At 39.8% G+C, this 15,371-nt stretch overlaps 1 long non-coding RNA gene and 1 other non-coding gene across 3 annotated transcripts in view; one reads left to right on the plus strand and one right to left on the minus strand.

Annotated features, from left to right (window-relative positions):
* The window catches only part of LOC134485928 (uncharacterized), a 162,107-nt gene that overhangs the window by 115,014 nt on the left and 31,722 nt on the right, over window positions 1-15,371 (minus strand). The window lies entirely within an intron of this gene.
* On the plus strand, window positions 6,910-7,041 carry LOC120101279 (small nucleolar RNA SNORA17). The gene has a single exon (XR_005501653.1). It is a non-coding gene; the product is annotated as a small nucleolar RNA SNORA17 (small nucleolar RNA).

The following is a 15,371-nucleotide window of genomic DNA, read 5'->3' on the forward strand; positions in this document are numbered from 1 at the left end:
AAATGATCTCTGAAAATTTCATCCCTCTCTATATATTACATTCTGCTGCAATGTACATTTCCAGTATTATGCTTCATGCTTTTATGCTTTGTAATGTTGTTTTATTCTTTTTAAAAAATTTATTTATTTAGTTTATATATATGAGTACACTGTCACTGTCCTCAGACACGCCAGAAGAGGGCATCAGATCCCATTGCAGATGGCTGTAAACCACCATGTGGTTCTGGGAATTGAACTGAGGACCTCTGGAAGAGCAGTCAGTGCTCTTAAGCGCTGAGCCATCTCTCCACCATTGTTTTATTAAGACAGTTTTTGTTTCTCTCTCTTTGCCTCTCTAAATTTCTCAGTTTTGGAGCAAGGGGAGAAATCTCTCTATCTTGACATACTTTTCAAAAATAACATGTCACACTTTTATTGTACAGATAACTATGTCTTTCAGGTTAATTTTCAATCGGTTTCTCTTATAAACAGGTTAAAAAAAGGTTCTGCAGGGCAAGAATGAGTTTTAATTTTTCATTTCTGGTTTTTTATTTAATTATATATTTATTGACCTACTTTAAGTTTCAAAATTTTATTAGTCTGAATCACAAATAACTAACTACTTTTAAAAATTACTTAAAATATCTTATACTTCATTTTAAAGTATACTGTGTAACAATCATAGTTGGTTCAAGAGAAAAAAATTTCTGAGTTAATTAAAATGTCAGAATGTATGTATGTAATTAAATTCATATATAAATGAATTATAAGAAAATTTAAGGAAACATCTTTTCTTATAACTAAAACTTAACCTGTAAGACAAGCTTATGAAAGGATTACATAGAGTTTTCTCTGTCGTCTTTCCATGGCGTTTTCCTTTTGTTCCTGATATTTGAGCATCTCAAACAGGAAACGCAAAGAGGAGTTACAATCAAGACTAGCTCTGGAGGATAACTGAAAAAGAGACTCATAAACTAGACAAGTGGCAGCTATAAAACAAAATGGCTGCCTCCCACATTCGAGACACTCAAAATCAACTTGTTTTGTTTCTCTTTTATACAGAGGCTCTGAAAATGAAAGGCATAAACACCCAAATAATATAATACACATAGATAGATAGATGTTGTGGGGGGAATAAAAAAAATAGGCATGACCAGTTCCCACCTGTCACTGCTCCACGCTGGGCCCCGATACTCTGGACCCAGGGGTCGTTCCCTGGTGTTAGCTCTGGCACTGTCAGGTCACATAGAACTAACATTAATTTATCTCAGCTGTGGCTGGTTTCAGTATGGCACCATGCCATGTTAGCCTAGCTATCTTCTAGCCCCAGCAATCGATCCAGTCCCATTGCTAGTCACCCTGCCAGCCTGGCCAGATGGGAACTCTCTGGTTCCAGCCACCCACCTGGTAAAATCAAGACTCAACAAATTGTAACCGAACAATCAGATTTACATGTTAAATACTCAATCCACAATACATGCCCAGAATAAATTCACTGTCAATTAATAAAGATAGAAACCACCCATCTAGACAAGATAAACTTGATCTAGACCACCTGGATCAGAATCATCTTCCTCTGTCGTCTCCATTCTCCATTTTGAATCCTCTCCTCCCTAGACTCCCCCCTCCTTCCTTCTCATCCAATGATAGGCTACACCTTATCAGAGACTCAACTTGCTGCATAATAACATCATCTTACAGATAGATAGATAGATAGATAGATAGATAGATAGATAGATAGATAGATAGATAGATAGATAGATGATGGATAGATAGGTAGGTAGGTAGGCAGACAGGCAGGCAGACAGACAGGCAGGGCAAGTAAGGGAGGCAGAGGGAAGATTTCACATGACCAAAACTTTCCATCACTTATACATCAGACACTAAGATTGATGTGTGAATTCCATCTCTGCCAATGTAAAAGACATTGTAAACATAAAAGACTATTTAAAAACCTTTCAATGTATGAGAAGATAAATCTGATCTCCGCCAGAAACAATTATTCTCAGGGTGTAAATGTATCCGAAATAAAGCCTCTTACTTCAACATGATCATTGATGGCTTCTAGAGCACCATTAACAAAACCCACATTGCTGCTCTGAATTTCACTGGTCAATCTTATATGACCAGAACTCTCTGCTCTTTCCTCATTTAGCAAGGGAGGTCAGAGTAGGCACAACAATAGTCATTACCATGACATATTTCACCGTGTACCTTACCAAGAGAGAAAGTTTCAGACATCAGTTTGTGGAAGTGTTGGGATGATTGTTCCCTCTTCTTTTTTAAAAAATAATTTTTCTTGGATATTTTATGTATTTACATTTCAAATGTTATCTTCCCTTATCCCCTCTCCCCTCCCCCTGTCAAGCCTTGTCTAGAGCATTAGAAGTCATGAAGGCTCAGTGTTACCTCCTGAACATGCATCCCCCAAAAGGCACACCTGAAGTTGTTTTCCTTCCTGTAGTCAGATTATCCTACAGTTTCCTGAGGAAAGGTGTATAGGCCAAAGGGAGGACTAACTGCATTGGTTGCCCTTGGATTTAGGTTTGCCTTTGATAAAGCTTTACAAGACTTTTATATAGCGACAGTACATTATTTTAAAAACAATTTATTGAAGGGGTTTGCAACACCATAGGAAGAACAAAAATATCAAACAACCAAACCCCACCAGAGCTCCCAGGGACTACTTCACCAACCAATGAGTGCACATGGAGGGACCCATGACTCCAGCCACATATATGGCAGAGAATGGCGTTGTCCAGAATCAATGGGAGGAAAAGCCCTTGGTCTTGTGAAGGCTCGTTTTCCCAATGTAGGGTAATGCCAGGGTGTTGAGATTGGAGAGGGTTAGTGGGAGTGGGAGCATCCTCATAGAAGCAGGGGGAGAGGAGAGAGGGTATGGGGGAAGCGGATAACATTTGAAATGTAAATACATAAAATATCCAATAAAAATAGAATTATTTAAAAAAAGAGGGAACAAAATACTCAAAGGAGTAAATCCAGAGACAAAGTGTGGAGCTGAGACTGAAGGAAAGGCCATCCAGAGGCTGCCCCACCTGGGGATCCATCCCATATACAGATACCAAATCTACACACTATTGTGGATGCCAAGAAACATTTGTTGACAGGAGCCTGATATAGCTGTCTCCTGAGAGGCTCTGCAAGAGTATGACAAATACAGAGGCAGATGCTCATAGCCAACCATTGGATTGAGAACGGGATCCACAATGGAGGAGTTAGAGAAGGGACTGCAGGAGCTGAAAGGGTTTGCAACCCATATGAAGAACAATATCAACCAACCAGACCCTTCAATGTTCCCAGGGACTAAACGACCAATCAAAGAGTACACATGAAGGGACCCATGGCTCCAATCACAAATGTAGCAGAGGATGACCTTGTCAGCTATCAATGGAAGGAGTGGCCCTTAGTCCTGAGAAGGCTAGATTCCCCAGTGTAGGGAAATGCCAGGGCAGGAGGTGGGAGTGGGTGGGTGAGCACCCTCATAGAAGCAGGGGGAGGAAGGATGGGATAGGGGTTTTCCAAAGGGGCAACCAGGAAAGAAGAGAACTTTAAAATGTAAATAAATAAAATATCCAATAAAAAGAATATGTCATTCAGAGTCAAAAAATGAATAAAAATAATCTATCATTTTCATCAAAAAAGTAAATAAACACTTGTATCAAAATTTGATAATACATATCATAGTAGTCCTAGATGCTGAAGAAACCTGTTAAACAACTTAAGCACTTAAGAGTTAATAGTCTATTGTCTATTTTTATTTTTGTTCTTTACAGGTCTATGAAGAAATTGACATACCCAAAGAGCTTTGAATCTCTACAGGATATTTAAATATAGTTTTAGTATTAAAATGATGGCTTTAATGACTGAATGTTGTTTGTGGGGCTAATCTGAGCTCTGTGGGCTTACAACCGTGATTATAAAGGATAACAACTCAAACCATATAATTTATCCACTGCAGAAGTCTTCTGTTTAGATTACTTGATAGTGTTGCTGTAAAGTAGAGAAATTTTAAAATCCATAGTATTAGCAATATTTTGTGACACACACCTATAAACTCAACACTTGGGACTTAGGGGGCTGAGGTAGAATGAAATTGATTTCTAGGTCAACTTGGTCAAAATACTGAGAGCCTTTCTCAATAAAATGGACTTTAAAAATAAGTAATTGTCTAATGAGTGCTACAGGGAATGACCCTGTGATGGTTTTTATATGCTTGGCCCTGGTAGTGGCTCTTATGGGAGACATAGCCTTGGTGGAGTAGATGTGTCACTGTGGGTGTGGGATTTAAGACACCCATCTCAGCTGCCTGGAAGGCAGTATTCTGCTAGCATCCTTCAGATGAAGATGTAGAACTCTCAGCTCCTCCTATACTATGCCTACTTGGGTGCTGCCATGTTCCCATCTTAATAATATTGAACTAAACTACTGAACCTGGATGCCAGCCCCAATTAAATGTTGTCCTTTATAAGATTTGCCTTGGTCATGGTGTCTGTTCACAACAGTAAAACTCTAAGACAGAAGTTGGTACCGGGAGTAGGGTATTTCTGTGATAAGTATGATCATGCTTTTGGGGACTTTGGATTGGGAAAGCAGTGGAATGCTTTAAATAGGGCTTAAGAGCTTATCCAAGTAAGAATATGAAAGATTTATTGTTGAGGTTTATTTGAACTGTGCAGACCTGGCCCTGGAGGATTCAGTGGAAAATTTCAGTATGTGGCCTAGAGACAGTTTTGTGGTATTTTGGTGAAGAATGTGGCTGCTTTTTGCCCTTGTCTGAAGAGTCTGCCTGAGTCTAAGCTAAAGAAATCTATATTAAATGCATTGACCAAGGAAGTCTCAGAAAAGCCCAGCACAGACTTTGTTCTCTGATTAAGTCTCATGAAGAGTGTTTTGAACAAGCATAGCATCCAGTAAGCAGCACCCCTCTGTGGCCTCCGCATCAGCTCCTGCCTCCAAGTTCCTGCCCTGTGTGGGTTCCTGTCCTGACCTCTTTTGGTGATGAACAGAAATGTAAAGTGTAAGCTGAATAAACCCTCTCTTCCCCAACTTACTTCTTGATTGTTTTGTGCAAGAATTCAAACCCTAAGACAAATTGATAGCAGAAATGAGGTATTCCTGTGACAATCTGACCATGTTTTGGGGAGGAATACAGAAGGATTAGGAACTTTGAATATTAAGACATCTCTGAGATGTTCTATAGGAGCTTGGAAGATAATGGTAACAGGAGCAAACAATGGAGGTTTGGTTTGTGAAATTTCAGAGGGAAGATTAAAGACTCTTATCAGGTCCCTTGCTGTTTTGATTGTGAAGATTCTATAGTTTTGGTTAGCTGCAACTGAAGAATCAGTTGTGATTAACAAGATACCAGAACGACCAAAGCAAAGATTTGCTTTACTGGGACTGTTGATTGCTGGTGAGCTGGAGCTAACAAATTAGTAGTGATTAAGTAGTCAGCATCGTTGAGGTGAAACCTTCTGGGAAGTATTTTCTGAGCGCACAACGAAGCTGTGTTCCAGAGATTGCCAAGGTTGTATCTCATGCTGCAGCTGTCCTTGGTAATGTGTAAGAATCACCCAGGTAGTACTGGTTTTGAAGGCATAAAGGGGTCATGAAAATCAGCTGAGGATTAGCACTATGAGAGGCCATGGAAGGCCATGGGTAAAGATGCAGCCTCTGTTGGATTTGATGGCTAAGGACTGAAGGGGTCATGTAAAGGAGTTGAGACTTGGCAACATGAAGAGAGCCTATGAGAGACTATTGGTGAAGCCTAGTTACAGCAGAAGACCCCATTATATTGGAGATGCCAGTACTATGGGGATGATCACCAAAAACAGCAGCCGTAGTGAATCAACCTGACTTAGAATGCTATGGAGGGCAGAGCTAGAGAAGTGATGCCAGCCCTTTAGAGGAGCCCAGAAGATCATGTGTAGATCCTAGACACTTGAACAAGAAGCTGTGAAGTTGAAGAGGCTAAAGATGTTAGAGCTGTGGCATACCAGCAGAGAAAAGCTGCTAACAGGGAGTGAATCCAGTCCACGAGAAAGAAGTTTGTTGTAGTCAACAAAGACGAAAAGGGAGCTGGAGATCTGAAGACCACTTTGACATCAGCCATGGAGATGCAAAGTTTGGAGTTTACCCAGCTGCTTTCCTGTCTTGTTTTGGAGATCACAGTTTAGTGATTGGATGAATCTCAGAAGAAACCTTGAACTTTGAACATTTAAAATTGTTGAGACTGCTACAGACTATGGGGTCTTGGGAAGTTGGACTGAATGTATTTTGCATTATGTTATTCTTAGGAGTGACCCCCATAGACTCATATGTTTGAACAAGCCTATGGGGGCCAGGGAGTGGAATGTGATGGTTTGTATATACTTGGCCATGGGAATGGCAGCATTGGGAGGTATTCTGCTAGCAGCCTTCAGATGAAGATGTAGAACTCTCAGCTCCTCCTGTACTTGCATACCTGTATACTTGGATGCTACCATGTTCCCACCTTGACAAAACTTGACTGAACCTCTGAGCCTATAACTAACACCAATGAAATGTTGTGCTTTATAAGACTTGGTCACGGTGTCTGTTCACAGCAGTAAAACCCTAAGTAAGACAGACACCCTGTGTACTCAGGTGAAACCACTGAACAACACCATTCCTTGTGTAGAAAAATAGTTTATTGGGGGACAATCGTTCAGGCTGCCTCAAAATGTAGACAACAACAGCTCTAAAACAAGTCAATTTTGTTTAAGAGTAAACAGAATTGAGTCTTTGAACAGATGCAGGTTGTTTGGGTTAATTACAACCTAGATGCCTATTGGGGTGGAGAAAAGAAGTGGTGGAGTTCCTTACAAACAGAAACTTCACAGAGAGCAGGTTTCTGAGGAATGCTGAGGTAGTTTCTTTTGACCCATTAAGACTGCCCCTAGAGGCATTGCAGATGTGACTGCTGTGTCACATGTACATTAGTAGGTGGCAGAAAGGAGAGAGGCCATGTCTATGCTCAGTGTTCTGACCTGTTAACATCTGAATGCTTAGTAGCCTAACACTCCCTGAAAGATAGCGAGCCTGAGATGACCACCAGTCTGTCTTCAGGGGTCTCTTCTCTCCTCCCCCACCTTACCCTCACAGGGAGATAGCCTGAGTAAACCAGGCACCTCTCAGATCTGGATGAGCTCCCACAGCTGTCAGGAAAGACCATGGCTGAGATGACCTCTGCTGGGAGCCATAATGCATGAGCAGGGCATAGTCCTCTTGAGAGCACTCGTGAAACAACCTAGACACTCAAAGACCCCAGGTACCACTAAGAGCAGCAAGTATGAGGTTTAGAAATGGGAGAGAAGGAGAAACAGAAGGATGTGGGTATAGTGAAGAGAGACAGAACTGGATACTCGAGGGTAGTGAGGAACAGCCTGATGTGAGTAGCCAGAGATGCCATATAGGACCATCTTTGGGTGCTGGCCTTTGCTGCCACTGGGGGAGGGGGGAACATTTAGGTCCATGCCCCTATAACAGCAGTGTTCTATTGTGGCAAAGGTCAGGTGGATGTCCCTGGTCTGGACTGCCACCCAGGGACATGTTGATGTCTGAGGGCTGAGCAGAATTGGCCCCACTCCTTGACTGGACACGATGAGGGAGCTGGCCCTGGAGATGTAAGAGCAGGAGATCTGTGCTCACCCCTAGACAGCTCTAGTACTCTGGAGAGTGGAACCTGAACCTTGCCTGAGCATCATAGTAGAGCTGGTCCTAGTTCTGGGTGTTGCCAGTAAGCCATACTGGAGACCATGAGAGTGGGAGAGAGAGTTCTGCCCCTTGCTGGTGGTGGCCTTGGATGGGCCAGCTTGGACAAGGAGGAGAGGTGGCCTAAGTGGTAGGAGTACAGGATAGCTGGCAGGCTGACCAGCTCAGATACCACTCAGACCCAAATCCAGGGCTTTGAATTGGCCCACTCCAACATCTACCTCATTGATGAACTGCTGGAGTTCACGAAGGGTCCTATCCTACAGATCCAAAACTATAGGATCTCTGTGACATAGGGCAATGATGAGATACCTGAGAGGAGTCTGGGTGAGATGCCAGTACTGCTGGTGTAGCAGGAGCCAGAGGCCTTGTACCAGACCAATGACAGATTGCAATGAACATTTGCAAGTACAGAAGAGTGGACAAAACGGTATAACATGGGATACATTGTGACACTACAGCTGCCAACAAGAGATTTTTAAAAGTTCTGTTGGGTGGGGTGGCAAGCGTGGAGGGCAGGTATGAGGGGAGATGAGTTGAGTAGGATTGGAATGCATGATGTGAAATTTACATACAAAAAAACAATAAAAAGTTTTTAAAAGATTATTTATAGTAGAAGAAAAAGAAGGAAGAGAAGAAAAGGAGGAGGAGGAGAAGGAGGAGGAGGAAGAGGAGGAGGAGGAAGGGGAGGAGAAGGAGGAGAAGGAGGGGGAGGAGGGGGAGAAGGAGAAAGGAGAAGAAGAAGGAGGAGGAGAAGAGGAGGAGGAGAAAGAGAGAGAGAAAGAAAGAAAGAAAGAAAGAAAGAAAGAGAAAGAAAGGGAGAGAGATAGAAAGGAAGAAAGAGAGAGAAAGAAAGAAAGAAAGAAAGAAAGAAAGAAAGAAAGAAAGAAAGAAAGAAAGAAAGAGAAGAAAGAAATCACTCTGTTTGTCTAATAAGGATCTGACCAGGACCAGGGTAGGCTCAGGTCATTATCTTGGGACATTATCAGAAGCACTGCCACTTGGCCTAGTTTGTGACCTAACACTAACAAGTAAAGTTAAAAATAACGTGCTATTTCATTCTTATTTTCCTACTTTTGTAGTACTAAGAATTCTCTCAGTCAGTCTTTTTGCATGATAAACAAGTATTCAACCTATGAATTGTCTATGGTGATGGAGTTCACCACTAGGCTAATGGCCTTGTGTGTGCTTACCATATGCTCTGTCTCTGAGCTATGCTCCCAGGCCACAAGTAAAGTGAAAAACTTCCAGACACTGTAAACTTTTCCCTAATACCTGTCTAACATTTAGAAATGTATTAAAGTATCATATCTTATCAGTTTCTAAATCCCCTTTATTTTGTGATCCCAAGTCATAATAGTTTGTTTTGCGTCAACTTGGCAAAAGCTAAAGTTATCTGAGAACTCACAGTTGAAGATATGCTTTCCTATTATCCAACATTAGGAACATTTGTAGCTTTTTGTCTTTGTTAATGATTGATGTGAAAGGTTCCATATCTCACAGAGGAAGGTCCTGAGGTCTATAAGGAAATAGGCTCGGCCAGTCCTGGGGAGGAAGCCAGTAAACAGTACTTCTCCCTGGCATCTGTTCCAGTTCCTGCCACCAGTTTCCTGCTTGCAGCTCCTACCTCAACTCCCTTTGACATTAGATTATAATACGAAAATATAACTGAAATAAACCCTTCCTTCCCCAAGTTGCTTGGGATCATGGTTTTAATCATAGCAATAGACAGTAATTGAAAACTCATGATATTGTTACTGCAATGTATTTATTCGGGCAATAAAAATAATGGGAGCCCAACACGTAAAAACAGTAAATAGCAATTATTCATATTTACATTTACATTGTCATTCTTTTTAGAAAAAAATGAGTTAAAATACTGTTGTTTTGAACATCATTTCTTATTAACAAAAAGTAGAATAAATACAGTTTTTTATTGTTCATATGTCAACATGAAATGGTTTTGAATGCACAGAAGTTCCATCTGCCTTGTATCCCAGTAATGAGTATGTATTTTAGTAGACAATATCTGACCACCCTAGAGTAATGCTTATTCTATAGGGCTGATCATCTGAAAAAACAAAACAAAAGTCTCTATATATTTAAAGATGTTGAAATACAGAATATTACATTCCAAAATCTACAAAGTTCTCAAAGACTAAGGTAAATAGAAATCTGTATGTCTTTCTCACCTCAGAAAGCTAATAACTGGACAATGAAACACTTGCGGTAAGTACACAATAACACACAATAGAAGTTTCCTCTAAATCATTATGGCTACATTTGGGTGAAAAGCTCTTTTTAGCAAACCTTCCAGAAAATTCGCCCAGTACTTTTCAGCCTTCGGAAAAAACTTGTTCTTCCTACAGCTCACCCCTGAGACTCATCAATTCAGCAGTCAGGCTGAATCATTTATTAGATTAGTGGCCTACAGAGAAATGCCCAGTGTGAGTCAGAGAGAACTGTAAGTTGCCTGCAGGTTCTTTGAAGCTGGCCAAGTAGGAGGGCCAGGACAAAGGGGACAGAAGCAGAGGGCAAAGTTAAATTCCTCAATTCAGTACACTTTTAATGTTAAGAACCTGAGAACCACTCTTGCTTTTTTCATTAGTGTTAGGGCCCATCTGAAGTGATATTTCTGTCTGCCACTTAGGAGATGGGTCCCAAGTAAAGGAATTAACTCAGTAGATGACTGGAACAACTTCTCAATTCTTCTAGGTGGATCTACCGTAGGACAAGAGTAAGGTTCTCTCTGGTTTCACCTATTTTCTCATAACTCCTGGGTAAAATTTATACTATGTTTAATGAATGCTTACCTGGATCTATATTTTCAATTTTTTTAATCTGAGAATTAGAATCTCTTCCTAAAAATGACCTCAGAATTAATTAGCCTTTTATTGAGCCAGTACAAAGTACAATGGAAAAACACGTGATAGACAATAGAGGATCCAGAATTAAAATGACTCAGAAATTATGCATTTGAAAGCACTTAAAAGATGTCCATTTCCCAGATTGAAAGAGAAAAGCAAAGGATGGTACAATTTTGACAAAATGTCCTTTTATTTAATAGATGGGAAATATATGTGGAAATCACATTCTACAGATAATTTTTAAAAATTAATAAAGTGGCCCCTCTTTTAGGCTTTATATGGACATGGATTCTATCTGTCAAGAAAAGAAGGTAAAATTTCGTTTTCTAGATTCAGCCTTCTACCCTACTACCATGCATTACTAACTGGTGAATTTATCTGTTTCATTTTTTGTTTTTTTATTTGCTTGTTTGTTTTTGTTTTGTTTAAAGCACATTTTATAGTGGAATTTCCTTTTGAAGAAACACAGAGAGATTAAATTTGAATAAATTTAATCAGGACTTACAGATCCATTCCCAAATGCAGAGAGGTTTTTGTGGTATTTTGAAATTATGTGCTAGTGATTTTAATTATGTATTTTAGTTATTTGTGTGAATGAAAAGCTCATCATTCAATTCCCAGATGCTTTCTGCATCCTTTAAAAGAGAGCATGAGAGCATCATCTCTAAATAGGAGTTATCTTTAGCTACCTGAGATTGATAGCTCTCATCCCACCAAACCACATGCCCGGATGGTGCTTCCTTGTTGGTTCCCCCCCACCCACACACACACGAGATGGTGCATCCTCCGTACCATTCCCCTTAGTTTCTTCTGAGGTCCATGTATGGTCAGTCCAGCCTAAAGCTTGGATCCACTTTTCCAAGGTGTTTATCTTTGTTCTGTAGACTTGTTTAGCATTCACACTACATTGCCTACACCACTAATTGTCAAAAACCAGCACTGTGCCCCAACAACTTTGACTGTATTAAAATCAGCAGAGACAGAATAGATATAAAAAGGTTTAGCAATCCGCTGCCCCTGTAACCTCACCCAGTTCAATAAGACTAGAGGTTTTACTGTAGAACAGTAATACCTTTACATGAAATGAGGACTGAGTTCCCTCTTATCAGTCAGATTCGTTTATTCGACATCTGGAGAATATTATTCATGTAAACTCCAAGCCAGTTTATGGGAGTGACTACTGGGAACAGTGGTTCACTTTTCCTGAGGGATTTTGGTTGCTAACATGGTCTTTGGAATGTGTCAGATAGGAAAGTTGAATTTTCAGAACCATGGATGCTATACTTGAGGAATGAGATCATTCCTCTGCTACCGCAAATTTCAAAATGCTTATGATATCTGATGGTGTACGTAGTTTAAAATCTCAGTATGATATTGGAAGCGATGGAGCCATCTGCAATGACTGTGCAAATGCAGGAGGAGAGTCAAGGAAATTATGAGGTGTGGGTGTGACCTTGATCCCAGAGTTGTGGGCCTGGATAAAGATTCGGTTGAACCTAATCACCAATGGGCTGGTGATTCTCCTTCCACCACACTGTCTAGAGCATTGAGATAATTGCTTTTATTCATACCATACGTTGTCTCTTTCTAAAACTGAGCTTTGCGAAGGCTAAAAATACTTTGTAAAGATACTTCATTTAGACTAAGCCAGTAAAGAATGTCTTTCTAGGTAAAGACTGACAATAAAGACTATTTTCCATGTTGTGGATGACTGTTTTGTTATACAATTTACTTTTCTCAAACTCAACAGCAGAAATGCATACCCGAGGGAATGCAAAATGAGTTGTACGAGTGGCAGCAGCTACCCCCTCCTTTCTTTTTTTTTTAAATGCTTTGTGTATCATTTTATTTCATCCTCATTCAATCCCCTGAAATGAACAATGTAATATACCTATTTTATGGATAAGAAAATTAAGGTTCAAGTTAAACAATTTTAACTTTGTATCCATGTCTTGTAAGCTGGGCAGGGTGGCACATGCTGAGGTTGAGGTTGGTCTTGTATACATACTGAGTTTAAGGACAGCTAGAGCTATGTAGTAAGACAAAACAAAGCAAAGACAAATATACAAACAAACAAACATCAAAACCCCACAAGTTTTTATTCCCAGAAATGAGGCGCTCATCAACAAAACCATCTATCATTACCATTCATAATACTAAGGGTATCATATTAACATTTTGTTTTAAACCTACTATAGTGACTCAGGGCTATAATATTAGCACTTCAGATGTAGTGGGAAAACACACACACACACACACACACACACACACACACACACACACACGCACACACACACGAATGTACCCCCTCCTTTCTTGACTGAATAATTTTCTCTTGGGACAGTGAGCTTGAAATTATGTAGAGATGGAACTACATTAAAATGATTTCTTTATCTTTTCTTAAGACACATGTGCTGTGTGTGTGTATGTGTTTGTGTTTGTATATGTGTGTGTGTTTGTGTTTGTGTATGTGTGTGTGTTTGTGTTTGCGTGTGTGCGTGTGTGAGCACGTGCACACATGTGTTCACTGAGGAGATAGAGCACAAGTCTCATTGCAACAGGAAATACAGACAAATATACCTAGAAGCCATAATCAAGTATTTCCTCAAGCAAAAGTTCATCACTTAAGTCAGTTAAGATATTTTTTTTCTTTAATTAAAAGAAAACTGACCTTCTAAAGAGATCTCAGATAAGATACATGGTAGACATTCTGTTTGATGGGAGGCTGTTGACAGCCATTCATATCTGCTGACCCCAGTGTTCTTCTCTGTCATGACATTTTATAGAAAGCTCTAGAGTTACTGAAAGTAAGTACAGATGTTCTCAGTTTTCTTGCTTTACCCTTAAAAGGTTCCCCATGGCCACAACATCAGACACATTTTTGTACAATAGCCTAATGAAATAAGAAAACTTTTACAGCAGGGTTAGTGATGAGAAGACAAAGGTTTTAGTCACTAATGTTGCTTTGGCTTAAATCATGAACCATTTAAGAACATAATGGAACCTGTCTCAGAGTTTAAACATTTATGTTCTTTTTTAAATACAACAAATACCTAGAGAAAAATACCTATGCTACTACGTCATAAAAAGTATTACTGGTTTTCTTATCATTGTTAAATATAAATGACAACCTGATAGGAGAAAGAGAGCAAAAACAATCATCTAATTATGATGCCCTGGTAACTAATGGATGTGTGTCACATAAGCAATCTATGTCATTTGACATCGAATCAAGAGCTCTTCACAGTGGCCATCACTGCAGATCACAGAGTCAGAGATGGCTCTGAACGGCCTGCTTTCTTATAGATAATCTCATTACACACTAGTCTGACCCAGCCTGAGTCTCTACTGCTCATTTGTATGTAGAGTTCTTCACAATGTAATTGGGTGGTTCCTGAGTTAATGAACCAAGATTGCATTGTGACTGTAAACATTCATATTAAGGATTGCAATACTCTTGGCAGCAGACAAAATAGTTTTATGTTAGTAAAATGTGCGTGATTCTCTGTGAGGCAACAGAAGATGTCCAGTTAGATGATTTGAGACTACAGAAATTTTCCATTCAGAAAAATAAGGCAACTCCTATAACCTAAAACATTATTATTACTAGTTTTACCATTTCTATGTATGCCAAATAATACCTCTGTGTCAACAGCACAAATAATAAATTTTGACTGAAACAAATGACAACAACAACCAAAAAAAGGCCTGTGCTATAAAACCTATTTACCCTATTAGAAGTTACAATTGATGAATAGACTTACTAGCCAGCTCTCAGTGTAGTAGAGTAACCTCAAGTAAATTTCAAAGTATTATGGTGTAGTGAAGAAATCAGTCATTAGGTCCTTGTTTTTAGTTTCAATATAAAAAGCATATATAAAGAGATATAGGAAAGAACAGCATAACAATGGCTACGAGGGGTTTGGATAGAAGAAAAAGTCTAAGGGAAAGGAAAGGGAGGGGAAGGGAGAGGAGGATGAGAAGAAGAAAGGGAGATGAGGGGAAGGAAGAGAAGGGAAGGGAAGAACAGAGGGAGGGGGAAGAAGAGGAAGGAGAGGGTAGTGGAGGAAAGAGAGAAGGAAAAAGAGAATAAGAGAGAGGTGGGAGGAGGAAGTGAGAGAGGGAGGGAGGACAGGGGGTGGTGTAGGTTGACCCTATGACTTTCTTATCTTTAAAAAAAATCCAAAATCAAGTATTGTCAGAGTGTATTCAAGGTGTAGCCATTGGAGGCAGGTATCACATTAGAGTTCAGGAGCCAATGGCTAATGTCTATCCCACACGGAGCTCTGGGTAATTTCTGCACTATTGACTGGGAGCTAGTTTCATACACTTGATTATTATTTTTTTATGAATTTCAATTTCCTCACACAAAGGAGCCACTAAGTAGTCTAATAAGCTTACGGAGCAATAAAATAATGCACATAAAGTAATTTAAGAATACTGTATTTCAAATAAAGGGTATTTTCACTGCTTGCCTAGCTACAGCTAGAAACAAGCAAAGAGACAGCGAAATGGCAAGATCCATCTCAGCACTCAAGCTATTTAAAGCCGTATTTTAGCATTATAGCCTCAGTGATATTAGCCACATGGACAGGGAGGTAACCTTTTCTCCCAATACCTCGACATATGGAAACAAACCAAAAACGAGGACTGACCACTAGATTGGATGGAGTTGAGCAATGTGAAACTCAGTGTCGATATTCAGCATGACCTGAGAACCTTTCCCTCTATGCAGGGTTTCATGTTTAAAACATAAGAACAAAATAAGACATA

The sequence above is a fragment of the Rattus norvegicus genome, chromosome 2 (assembly GCF_036323735.1).
Source record: "Rattus norvegicus strain BN/NHsdMcwi chromosome 2, GRCr8, whole genome shotgun sequence".
Taxonomy (NCBI): Eukaryota; Metazoa; Chordata; class Mammalia; order Rodentia; family Muridae; genus Rattus; species Rattus norvegicus.